Raw genomic sequence first — 12,764 nt, 5'->3', positions numbered from 1 at the left:
GATGTATTTGGGTGATATTTACCATTTTGTTACTTTTCTATTTATCCTGTATCTTTCTTATGGTCTCAACTCAGTCATTTACTTCATTTGTTTACATTCATCAACTGTTTCCTTCATCTTAGCATATTCTTTTAGTAGTGATTACTCCACCCTTGATTCATGGAGTCTAATATAAGTAATAGTTTTCCCTTTTTTGTAGAAAATGAAAGGACTTTAGAGTACTCCACCTCTATTTATCCTCTTCTGCCTTTTGTGTTATTTTTGTCATGCATTTTAATTTTATATATTTGAGTTTTAAAATGTTACCAGTTTTGTAGAGTCAATATTTGTATAGATACACTGACATTTTCCCACTTCTGTTGCTTTTCATTTCTTCCTATGTTTACATATGTGTATCTATATGTGGCCCTTTTCCTTCTCATTGAAGACTTCCTTTACTTTTTATTTTATTATGGGTTTCCAGTGACAAATTCTCTCCATTTGTATTGCTCTAAAATGTGTTGATTTTACTTTTACTTCTAAAAAATATTGTCCTTTATAAAACTTTAGGTTAGAAGTTATGTTCTTTCATTACTTGAAAGATAGCATTCATTTTCATTGCTTTAAAATGTCCATTGTCTTCGGTTTTTCATTTGTGATGGATCTCATTATTCATTCTGAGATAATTTTTCTTCTTCTCTCTCACTGAGGACTAATAGATAACATGGGGGAAAACCTGATTGAAGATACATATAGTTACCAAAGCATTGAAGGATTATAAGGTCAAAATCTGCAAAAAGCAAATCCAGAGAAATGGGCTCAGTGTTTATTGCTGTTTTCACCTGAGGGAGATAACTATTGATTTCAGGACAGGGAACTAAGAATCTGAGAAAAACTACACCAATTCAGAACTCTTGGAGGACAAAAGGGAGCTCATGGCCTACTAAGACGAGAACACCCTGGAAGTCTCTCCTGGGCTCTAGATTTGAAAACTGAAGAACTACATCTTAGGATAAAGAAATACACCAGTTTTGAATCTTCTCATCTTTGATTGAATTAAGATGCAATTGTCATAGCTAAGTTTGTTAGAAGCAAATACAAATCTCTTTAGAGGAAGATAATATCATCCAGAACATAAAAACAATTTTAGTCTTCCACATGTAGTGTTCTATGTCTAATAAAATTAACCACTCACCTAAAGAAATAACAACATGGAGAGAGAGAGAATAGAATAATAATAACAATAATAATAATAATAATAATAATAATAAAGAAACCTACATATAATGGATTATCAAATAAGGCTTAAAATGTTCAGGAAATTTCTAAAAAGCAGGTGAGCATTTTGACAGATTACTAGAAGACAAAATACTCCAATAATAATTTCAGTAGTAAAAAAATACAATAGCTGAAAGTAATAAGTCAATGAATGAGTTTATTAGCAAGTCAGACTCAGATGAAAAGAGGATTATTAAATGAAAGATCAGTCAAAATAAAATATCTATACTAAATCCCAGAGCAACAGCAGTAACAAAAAGTGAAAAATATCAGAGTATAAGAGACATTGAGTGTATAGTTAGAGGTTGGCATCCACATTATTGGGCTCTTTGAAGAGGAGCAGGAGAGACAATTGGGGCAGAGTTAAGTAATATCTGAAGAGGTGATGGCTGAAAGTTTTTTAAAAAAACAAAATAAAATTTGAAAGATATCAAGCCACAGGTACAAGAAATTAAAAACCTCAGGAAAGTAAAATATAAGGCCCATCATAGTGAAAAGCAGAGATAAAAGAAATTCTTTCAAGCATTAAGAGGGGAAACAATGAGATCAACAGGTGGCTTTTCAAAAGAACAATGGCAGCCAGGAGCAATGCTATGACATATTCAAAGGTCTCAAGTGGAATATCCAACTGCTGTTTGGGCAGGGCCCCCCACCCCCAAAGCATCTATGCCTCTCCTCCTCCCACTAGGTCTACTGGGCTAACTTGAGCATGCTCTACCCATGGTGATGGTAGAGACATGAGAGCAAGCAGATACCTACAAGCACCGTTGAAGCCTCTGCCCACCCCACATCTGTTAAGACCCCATTGACCAAAACAAATTACCTACCTAAACTTTAATCAAAGAACAGGAGAGTACGTTCTGCTACTTGATAGGAAGGGCTGTGAAGTCACAGAGGCAAGAGCTTCTTGTAAGAAGGGGCAAAGATCAGAGCCATGGAGGCACACAAAGTAACTAGAGTGAAAGGAAATGTATAGACAAATTTTTATAGCCTGCTTCTCTGGTCAGAAATGTATCAGGAAGACCCGACTCAATAAACCTGGCTATTGTTCCAATCAAACCCAAAAAGCATGAAAAGTGTTCAATACTCTTTCAAGAAGCACAGGCTTCATACAATGATGCTTTTAGTCAGCTTTAAGAGTAATTTCTTTTGCAGAATAGGAGGTAGATTAAGTGAAGAGAGGGAGGAAGATGGTTAATTCTTTAAAACATGTGAAGGCTGGGAGTGGTGGCATATGCCTGTAATCCCAGCACTAGGGAGGCTGAGGCAGGAGGATTGCTGTGAGTTGGAGGCCAGCCTGGGCTACATAGTGAGTCCAAGGCCAGCCTGAACTACATAGCTTTGTATACGTTAAAAAGTCATGTGAATTTTGTTTTCTTCTGCATAATAAATACATGTTTGTTTTTGAATAAAAAAGCATTTAACTTACCTTAAGGTAACATTCAAACTTTAGGAAGAAAAATATGGGTGGAGTTACACCCTGGCGCATGAAAACATATGCTTTCTGGTTAGGTGAGGGAGCCCTGTTTAAGAACCTCAAGTTGTAGAGTGTTGGCCAGAGCATTGAGAAGACTGGGTTTTACTCTTGCCGTTGCCACTAGTTTAAGCTAGTTTTGGAGAAGTTATTTGAATGATCTGAACCAGTTTTGTTGCCTGAAGAGGGAGATAGAACTGGACCATGTCTAAGATTCCTTCCAATTCTGAGCCTTCCTGAGTCTATTCCAGGGACTTAGCCACTTAGGTTCAACCCAGCTATTGGCCTGTGAACAGGATTCTCCCGCAGCCCCTTTAGCATCACTCAGATATGTCTGAACCTCACTTTAATGATCCTTCCCAGAGGATAGGAGCCAGTTTCTTTTACAAGCTGGTCATACATATTAGTAGACTGCACTTGACATACAACCGAATACAATTTCTTAATATAAGAATTCAGAAGCAGCAAATAATAAGTTAGGCTAGGAAGGCATACGCTGAACAATCAAACTGGAGACAATGCCAGTAGAATCTTTCATCCATAAATTGAATTAAAAAACTTTTCATGGGGAGATTGATGGACTTCAGCCTCTTAACAGATGCAGGGTTTTTGTTTTGTTTTGTTTTATTTCTTGTTTTCTTGATTCCATCAGCTTTGAAACTGAGAATGGCAACGAGACACCTGCATCAATAAAACACAGTGGTATTTGGACACTGAAACCAAACCAAAGAAACTGGACCTGGGAGTGCATTACTTATTTATGGCATATCCTTGTTGAGCTCCCTACCCTTTATGAGGCCTGGGGTGCTCTCTTTATTGGTCCTGATGGCAAGTGGGGAGGACTCAGTGATGGTTTGTGGTTTAGGCCAGTGATGGGCAGGCGGTGGGGGCCATTTGGTCCAAAGCTTCCTGACAGGGACATGTGCCCCCTCTCCTTTTCTTGAAGGCATTTTGAATCCAGCTAATGGTAAGCAGGAGATAAGCTTGGGATTTCATAACATGATATATCCAGCAGGCAGTGACAAAATTAAATCGGAGGGAAACAAGGCCAAAGGTCTTAATCATCTCTGAGCAAGAGAAACCAGGGAGCAGCCTGACTTCTTGTATTCGTTAAAAGTGACCTGGGGAAAGTGTAATTGAGCACAGGGCTTTGACAGCACCTCTCTGCTAAGAAACTTCAAGTGCAAAATGACCTCCGTGCTCGTGTTCATCTCTGGTTTCTATCGTTGTCCCCAAACAACCATGGCAGTTCTCATGTTACCCCATTTCATGTCATTTAAATAAAGATTACCATGTGTCTGATGTGCTCCCATAGAACAGAAGTTTTACAATTTCAAATGAATTCTTAATAGGGTTTTCACTTATATGGTACATGTGGTGAATGGCACATAAGTCTAGCTTTTGTGTAACTCCAAGTTTAAACACTTGCTGCTGCCTAAGGCCACATTCTGCATGGAAAGCATTTACTCAGCATACACAACTTTTGTCTTGGTATAAAATAAATTCTGCCATAGAAAATTCTCTTCTGGTCTTGTCACTAGGAAGAAATGGTCTGGTTTTGAGATGAGACTGAAGAAAATTCCATGGCGATAGAACTAATGTCCCCAGCAACACTATACTAAGAATCCACATTTTCCTACCCAGATGTACAAAAGTATAATAAATATAGGTCCAACATGTGGGAGAGATAGAAGGCTCATCGAGATCTGAGCGTCAGAGGATACTAGAGATATGATTGTCAGATACAAGGCCTGATAGGTCATGGTGGCAGCTAGTTTCTTGGACAGGAGGACCAGACAGACCAGGAAAATTTGAACCCCAAGATCACTGCTGATTAACAAGATCCAAGATAGAATTTCTGATAGGAGAAGGATGTATTTTCACCTCACTTTAGCCATCCCCTTATATGACCACCATTCTAAAACTCTTTCTTTCTTCCACTAATTTTTCCTTTTCTCGGTCCCTTCCGTTTATCCAAGTTGGCCAGACCCACGCCTGGCTGGGCTTTTTTTTTTTTTCCATAGCTGTCCTCAATTATTTCAAGCAGTTTTCATCACTACCCATTGTTTATTCTTCCGTGTGAATCCAGCCAATGCCTTATCTAAGATTGGTACAGCCTTTCATTTCTTCCATTCCCATCCCTGAGGTGGAATATGTTACTGGGAGTAAAAACGAATCCCCCCTCCCCCAAACATCAAAACCAAAAAAACCCCAAAACTGGATCATGAGTGGCTCTATGATCATCATCCAATTTTTAGCCTTGTCTAATTTTCTTATTCTCTCCCAGCAAACATAGCCATACCCAAAGCCGCAACATGAGAGTGTTGTTTCTCATCTCAAGTCCTGAATCCACCCTGAGCCGCTCACTCTCAGCAGAAGATTCAGGTCTTTTTTTTTATTTGCGGTTCCGGGATCGAACTCAAGACCTTGTGCTTAGGAGGCAGGCATGTTGCCACTGAGCTAAATGCCCAGCCCCAAGATTCAGGTCTTGCTTCACCAGGAAAAATAAGATCACCTTGTGGAGGTCCAGAATTCCTTCACATTCATTTCTTTCCAGTTATCTCTGTAGCATCTTTCCTTTTTTTCCTAAGAAAGTTGTTCTTCTGTTCCCTTCTAAGCTCATCTCTGTGTGAACTCTCAATTCTAAACTCTTTTTTTTTTTTTTTTGGCACTTGTTTTCGCTTTGCTTTTTCTCTCCTGTATTTTCAGTATCTGTATGTAATCCCCCCCCTTTCCTTTCATATGCTCAGGTCTCTCCCCTTATTTGAAACAAATTAAAATCTCTGCATTTCTTTTTCCTCTTGTGTGCTCACTGCCAGCTTTCCTCCTTCTCTTCATCTCACCTTTGCTTTCTCACCTCTCATTTTCTTGACTTGCTAGGCATGGTGTTAATCCCATGACAATGGAAAGGCACAGGCAATGGTGGCATCTGAGTTAATCTCACTCTTTTCTCAGGCAGGTGGGAGGAAAATATCGATGTCCTTGCTTGACAAATTGTAATGAGCACTGTTGTTAGCACCTAGATTTCCTCTCTAATACCCCAGCTGTGTGCGCGTTGCTAGTCAGGGTTTACACCTGAGTTCTTCCTCAGGCTTGCTCTTGGCAGAAGGGAACCACATCACAAAGGTCCCTCTCCTCTCCAGACTCAGAGTCCTGCATTTGCTAACTCACTGGTCTGGAGTAACTATAAGCCATCTTCAATGCAAAATATCTCGGAAGAATCATCCACACTTCAAACTTTTCTGTGAGATTGACTGTTAAAACTGTATTACAAGTTCAGTGCTCTTTCTGTCAAGTCTAGCTTTCTTCTCTTTCCTAGTAGGTATTCTTTCTGGAACACTTTCTAATAAACTTCCTGCAAGCACACATCTATCTGAGTCTGCTTCCTGCGGAACCTGATGTAAGACATGGATGAAGCTAAGTATTTCTCTAGAAAAAAATTAGTTGAGCATACCTAATTTGAAAACCTCGAATCCAAAATGTTCTAAAATATGAACATTTTTCAGCATTAAAGTGATACCCCAAGCCTAATGTTTCAATGTATGCAAACTTTGTTTTATATACAAAATTATCTAAAATATTGTATAATATTACCTTCAGGTTATGTGTACATATGGTATAAATAAAACACAAACGAGTCTTGTGATTAGACTTGAGTCCATTCCCCAAGATACACAAATATTCCAAAAATCTGAAAAAAGTCTGAAATCGAAAACACTCCTGTTCCCAAGCATTTCAGACATGGAATAGTCAACCGTAATAGAACCAGGTATCTCTCTCAGCCTCCTTTGATGGTACATACTGATACAGGAAGATTTGATCAAACTGAATCCCAAAACGTACTTTTGTCCAAGCTTTCAGAGCCACAAATGAAATTGAGTAACATTTTCTTGATCCTTTGTTCAATTTCTTCATTTTCTGGAGTAACTTTTACTTAAGCTAATATTGGATCAAAACCTCTTTATTAGATTTAAAGGCAAATTTCTGTGGACTAAAGTTTTAATTGTAATTCTATCTCAATAATATTCTCTTTTGGAGAAGCTGGGTTCTTTCCTGTGTCCCCTCCCTTTTTGGCTCCTGTCCTTGGAAGTACTAAAAGATTCACTCTATAATAAAAGTTTTAGATTGCTTATTCTGTGAGCATCACAGAGTTAAATGGCATTCTTGGTTCTACTTCACCTGTACTTGCAAAACTGATGAATATAATGACGACTTAAAATATGCTGTTTATTAGGACCATAGAATATGAATATATAGATTAAAATCATTTTGATGCATTCAAGTCCATGTGTTTGAGGATGGATAATCATTCATTTAATCACCAGTAGTTCTGTCTTCCAAGAACATATTTCAAAATATATCCATACTTAAGCTTTTCTCTCCATACTTTTCCCATTATTTATATAAATTGTTTAGCACTAAGTAACAAGCACTCTGAAAATATTTAAACAACTTGTTAGTTGTTTTTACCTGTTCTTGGTTTAACTGGACATTTCTGCTTACTGGATGGGCTCAGTTGATCTTGGTTGGATCTGCTCATGCATTTGCACTCAACTAGAAAGCTGGTTAGAGGCTGATTGATCTAGGACGACTCAGCTCTGCTCCATGTGGTCTCTCCTCCTCTAGCAAGCAGGTAGCTTGTGCCTGTCCTTGTGTGATAACAGAGCTCCAAGAGCCAGCAAGAATAACTGTTCAAGAGATGCACAGGCTTTTTGCAGGCCCTTTCCTGCATTCCATTGCTCACACCCAAAGTCAGAATGAAAGGGGACGATATAGACCAGAGGACTTGGATACTGGAAGACCATTCTTTGGAGCTTTCATGTACCAACTATACCATATCTCCCTAGTTTAAGTTATTATTATGTCATGGCTAGATAATTCCAATAGCCCTTGTTATAACTGTTTCCTTCTTCCACACTTGATTCCACCTAATTCCCAGAATCATCTTTTGGTGATTTCTATGAGACCATGTCAGACTCATTCAGCAGTTACTTATTGAATACATAAGCAAGCAATTTAAAATCCCAGCCTGTTTGCCCAATATACATTTTGCTTCACTGACTTAGGTTACAAATATGGCACTTCCTCTTTTAATATTCAAAGTGACATAATTGTAGGCCCCTGCTGCCCTCTCTTTCCAACCAGGTATTCTTTCACCTTTTTGAAGGCCCATTTCTTATTTCATTCCCCTTTGCCCATGATAGTGAGGTGCTCCCTAGCTGACCCTGTTTCTCCACTGGTCTCTCTCTAATGACCCCAGGGAAGACAGTGCAGTGGTCCATGAGACACATCCAGATGATCTTGTGATGGCTAGGAGGTGTCTGTGAGTATGGAATGTTCTGGAGAGTGATAAGAGTATGATTTCTCTCTGGCCTCTGTCATTTCCATCTTGACTTCCAAGGACAAGACGCTGATTTACAATTCCAGTAGAGTCAATGTCCCGATGGAACTGCCAGCCTCAATTTTTTTCCTATATTCTCCCTTTGTTTGAGGCCTCAAAGATTGCTCTCCAGTGGAACATCATAAGGGTATTTCAGCCAAGTGGTCTGTGGTTCAGATCCATGGCCCATTCCAAACAGCATATTCTCAGGAAACAGAACTCCCCTAGTCTTATTATCTAGGACCCGTTTGGCACAGGTGTACTGCCTTTTTGGTTTGTTTGTAGTACTGGGGAAAACCCACAGAGTTTTACACATGCTAGGCAAGTGCACTGCTGCTTAGCAATATCCTCAGCCTGAGTTCTGTCTCTTGATGTAATCTGTATGTTTTGCTTTGGGCCTCTACAGATACCTATGGCTCATTAGGCATTCATTCGTACTCATCTTTTAGAATGCTTTCATGTTATCTCTCTCCTGCCAGAAGTTTTTCATTCTTGCTCTTTCTCTGCCTTTCTCTCTGGCTCCTCCAGAGCTGGATGTCATAGAACCTTATTGACTAGGACCCTGCACACGTTGGATTAGCTGCCCCAGGCCCCATCAGTCCTCTATGCTTCGTCAGAGCTGCAGCTTACATTCGTTCTCATGTGGAATATGTCCCTTTGCCCCCCTAAAGAAAGAACTGAAAGCATGTCCCTGAGGGTGTTGATGCTTCATCTTCAGGGCCCCTGCTATGCATTTATCATTCTCAAGGCCCTCCCAGGGACCCTAGTAATAATGCACTCAGGAAACATTCATTGTAAAATGAGCAAAAACAAGATACTCTAACTTTGATTAACAAGACAACTCTCTTTCTTCTAGTGTTGAGTGGCAGTAAGTGGCTACGGGCATTTTGGAGATCCAACTTCAGGCAAGTTAAGTTGGAAAAGCATTGAGTTTACATATTTATGTGGTAGGCAGTTTCTTCTACATATTGTAGGGATGGGAATTCTGGTATAGAAATGGCTTCTAGAAATCCAACTGTGGCTCTGTTGACTTCCTGGGGAGGGCCAGGGATCAATTAAGGAATGTATTTCTCTCTTGCAGGACCGGAAATATGTGGGTGGTGCAAAAGAAACAAGGCTTGAAATGCACTGAGCTGGAAGAGCATCTGTGGAAAATTCATCCAATCACCAAATGTAGGAGAATGTAAGCCAAATATCTGATTCCCATGGTTACCTATCAAAACCCAAGTTTTCTTTAGAATATACTTTTTGATATGATGTAAAAAAAAATCACATGAAATACGGTTTATCAGAATTTCTGTTTGTATGTCCTAAGCTTGTAGCGGTACTATAAATAGCAAGTATATCTATATATGAAGTCACAAGGTTTATACATCCCAATAAAAAAACAATAATAAAAAAATTTCGGTGAGCTCTGCTAGACAGACGGACAAGTGAATGATCTTTCTATTTGTGGTATAGAAAATGTAACAAAAGTGACGTTGTAGGAAGAGGCAATCCAAGAGGATACAGTCTGAACATGTAGGAAGAAATATTAGATGAGATATACAATTACAAACTAAAGCAATGTGTTCTATTTTTAGATTTTGTCAGCTTCTTAAATTTTAAATATGTAGTTTATTTATACTTGGATTTACATTCACAAGTTTTTATTATGTTTTTAAAAAAGAGCCAAAATTATAAAAGCTAGCACCCCCTAGTAAAATCAGTATCTTTTTCTGGCAAGAACAAGACATACTTTATTATCTCAAAAAATTATTCCAACACATAAATAATAATTCCCATTAATTGAGTGCTTGCTATGAATCTGACATTATTCTGAGCACTTTATGTAATTCTCTTATGCATTCCTTACAACAACCTTATGGACTGATGGGTTTTTCATTTCAATGAGTTACAAAAATAATGAGGTAATTTATTCAAGGCCGTATCTTCTACAGCCTGTGCTCCACCCAGCATGCCTTGCTTCTATTATCTTCTGTGGTGCAGAATTTAGCACTTAGCTACATTTTTTTTCTTGTGTGGCCTGCCTGCTGCTTTACATTTGTACTCCTGGGCTCCAGCTATAATATAAGTTCCCTGAAAATAAAGAATAGAATCCTAATTTCTTCCATATCACTCTCAACACATGGCAGGGAGCTCAACCGGTGGTAAAATCATTTTAATTCTTGACAATCAAAATTGATTGGAAGTGATGTCTCTCTGGAAAATACCTCCACGAGAAGCATAGGGATCAGCCCAGGAATAATAAGACAAAATTTCTTTATTTTCCTACCTCAGTACAACGCTATCACTTGGAACTGGTGGGGGAAATCACTGATCTTCAGTTAAAAATGCAAAAGGAATAAATATGTAGCTGGAAGCCACAGGTAGACTTGGGTTTCCGTTCTGAGCCATCAATGTTGGTGAATACATGTGTGAAATGCTAGTTTCCATAGCAACCAGCACAGCAAGATTTTTTTTTTTTTTTGCCCTCTGGTTTATGAATCCAAATCAATAAATGTTTATAAATAACCCTCCAATTGGCCTGAAGAAGTAAAGACAGAAGCCAGAACAATCTTTCTGTCCTGTGAATGTGAGTCATAGATATGTTGGCCATATTCTAGAGACAGAAAAAGGCTATACATGGGATAAACAATTGGCCATGCCATTTTCTTTGCAAGAGCCCTTAGGGAAAACCCTCTGAGTGAAAATCTATTTCACATGCTCACTGACAACAAAAAGCTACGGTATATGCGCATCCAGGGAGGTAAAGAGGAAATTGCAGAAACCATGCATTTCAGCAGTGTAGGTAATGGGGTCTGAAAGATGACGTGGAAGTAATTGAACCCAAAGTTCAAAGAGAATAAGTAGAGAACTTATCTGGATTTGTGGATCAAGTATATTTTCCCTATGATATCCAAGTGGAAACTCATAAAATGTGGGATTTAGTCTCAAGACTCCCAACAAAAATCAAATCAGGCCACCACTAACCAGGCTAAGGATTCTTTCTATAGCATTACAAACAGATGGCTAAACAGCTCTCTCAGGATATTTTTAGCAAAAGGGAAAGTCATTTCCCTCCAATGCCTATCCAGGAGCTGTTAAATTTAATTCCTGAGCCAAGATCTCCTCCCACTCTATCTCTCAAATTTTATGTATTGGTTTTAGTTTGCTCTTTGGCACAGCCAAGACCTAATCCTTGAGGTTCCTCTTCCTGGTCACAGCCATTCAAACCTCTGATGAGAGCCACCAAGTCCTTCTTTAGTCTCCTTTTATTGTTGGTGTGGTGCCAGCCTTCCACTGTCTTGATTTCTTTTCTCAGACTGCTCCTGATGTGTCATCATTCTTCTCAAAATGTAGACACCCAGAACGATCAGTACAAATTCCCGGACATGGATTAAGATTTAAGAGCACAGTGAAACTATTTCCTGTTCTTTGTAGATGTGGCTAAGTTTACTTTCAAATTTTTCCTTCCGTTCCCTTCCCTTTTTCCTTCCTTCCAAATCACAGTGAAACTATTTACTGTACATTCTCCATCTGTGGAGGTGGCTAAATTTATGTTCAACCAACCTTCCTTCCTTCCTTCCTCCCTTCCTTTTTTCCTTCCTTCCTTCCTTCCTCCCTCCCTCCCTCCCTCCCTCCCTCCTGCCTTCCTTCCCTCCTTCCCTTTCTGTCTATCTCTTTTTCCTTCCCATACTGCACTCTTGGCACAAATGAAACTGCTGATAGGCTAAAACACACAGGGCATCCCATCCTAGAATAGGAACGAATTTTATAAATATTTTCCCGAGGAAGAACTCAACTAGGGCAGGGATTCCCTGGCAAGCCACTAGCCTGAGTAGCAGAAAGGAACAGCTGTTCTGATCATTTTGGCAAAGATTGTAGCTGGCTGACATAAAGTAGAGTAATTGTCCACAAGATGTGATTGGAATGGTCTGAGACAACAGTCTTTTGCTCCAAAATGTCTCTCGTTCATCCAAGTGCCAAAATGGCTGGAATGCCAGAATTTAGGAAGACTAACCAATTCCTATTTTTCCCCTGAAGTATATATTAAATCACCAATAATTTAGTGTGACTGAGATGATCCCATTCCTTTCTTTTTTGAGGGAGTAAGAAATCACTGACTTCCTGGATTTGGAGGGAGGAAGAAGAGTAACATCAGGGGAAAACCTTGAAGGAAGTAGAAGAGCCTGAGGTCTCCGTTAGTAATGCTCACTATGGCCAGGGCAGGGGTTACAATCTCAAATGTCCACCAACAAAACAGAAGGCTAGAGGATGGACTGCATTACTAGCTCTATAACAAATGGGCCTGCGACAAGAGAGTGATGAGAATATTAGAACCTGAAAGTGTACAAAAGGGGTAATCTTTGCTCAAGTCTGGTCACAAATTGCAAAGGAAGAGTGAAGGCCCTGTGTGGCCCAATATTTCACACTTTCAGAACTCTAGAGATTTATGTAAAAATCTTAAATCAGGACTGTTGACCAATGCAACAAAGTAGCTCTGGCAGTGATGCCTGCTATGCAAGTGTTGGTGGGTCTGCAGCAGAAACGTCAACAGGAACTTGTTAGAACTACAAATTCCCAGGCCCTACCAGGACCTTCTCAATCAGAGTCTGGTGTTAATAATGCCTCTAGGCAGTGTTTGGGCAGGTTAAGTTAAGAAGTCCTGTA

At 39.3% G+C, this 12,764-nt stretch overlaps 1 long non-coding RNA gene across 2 annotated transcripts in view; it reads left to right on the top strand.

Moving 5' to 3' along the window:
• Positions 1 to 7,142: 7,142 nt before the first annotated feature.
• The window catches only part of LOC110349766 (uncharacterized), a 47,670-nt gene continuing 42,048 nt past the window's right edge, over positions 7,143 to 12,764 (top strand). The window contains exon 1 of one of the 2 annotated variants that reach the window (XR_002395989.2): positions 7,143 to 9,294. This is a non-coding gene — a long non-coding RNA (uncharacterized LOC110349766). The remainder of the gene's footprint in view (positions 9,295 to 12,764) is intronic. The other variant, XR_002395990.2, reaches the window with a different exon arrangement.

This window comes from Heterocephalus glaber, unplaced genomic scaffold, assembly GCF_053883595.1.
Source record: "Heterocephalus glaber isolate CG9 unplaced genomic scaffold, H.glaber_assembly_v1.0 deba00001472, whole genome shotgun sequence".
NCBI lineage: Eukaryota > Metazoa > Chordata > Mammalia > Rodentia > Bathyergidae > Heterocephalus > Heterocephalus glaber.
Note: the sequence above shows the minus strand (reverse complement) of the source record. Positions and strands in the feature narration are given on the sequence as shown.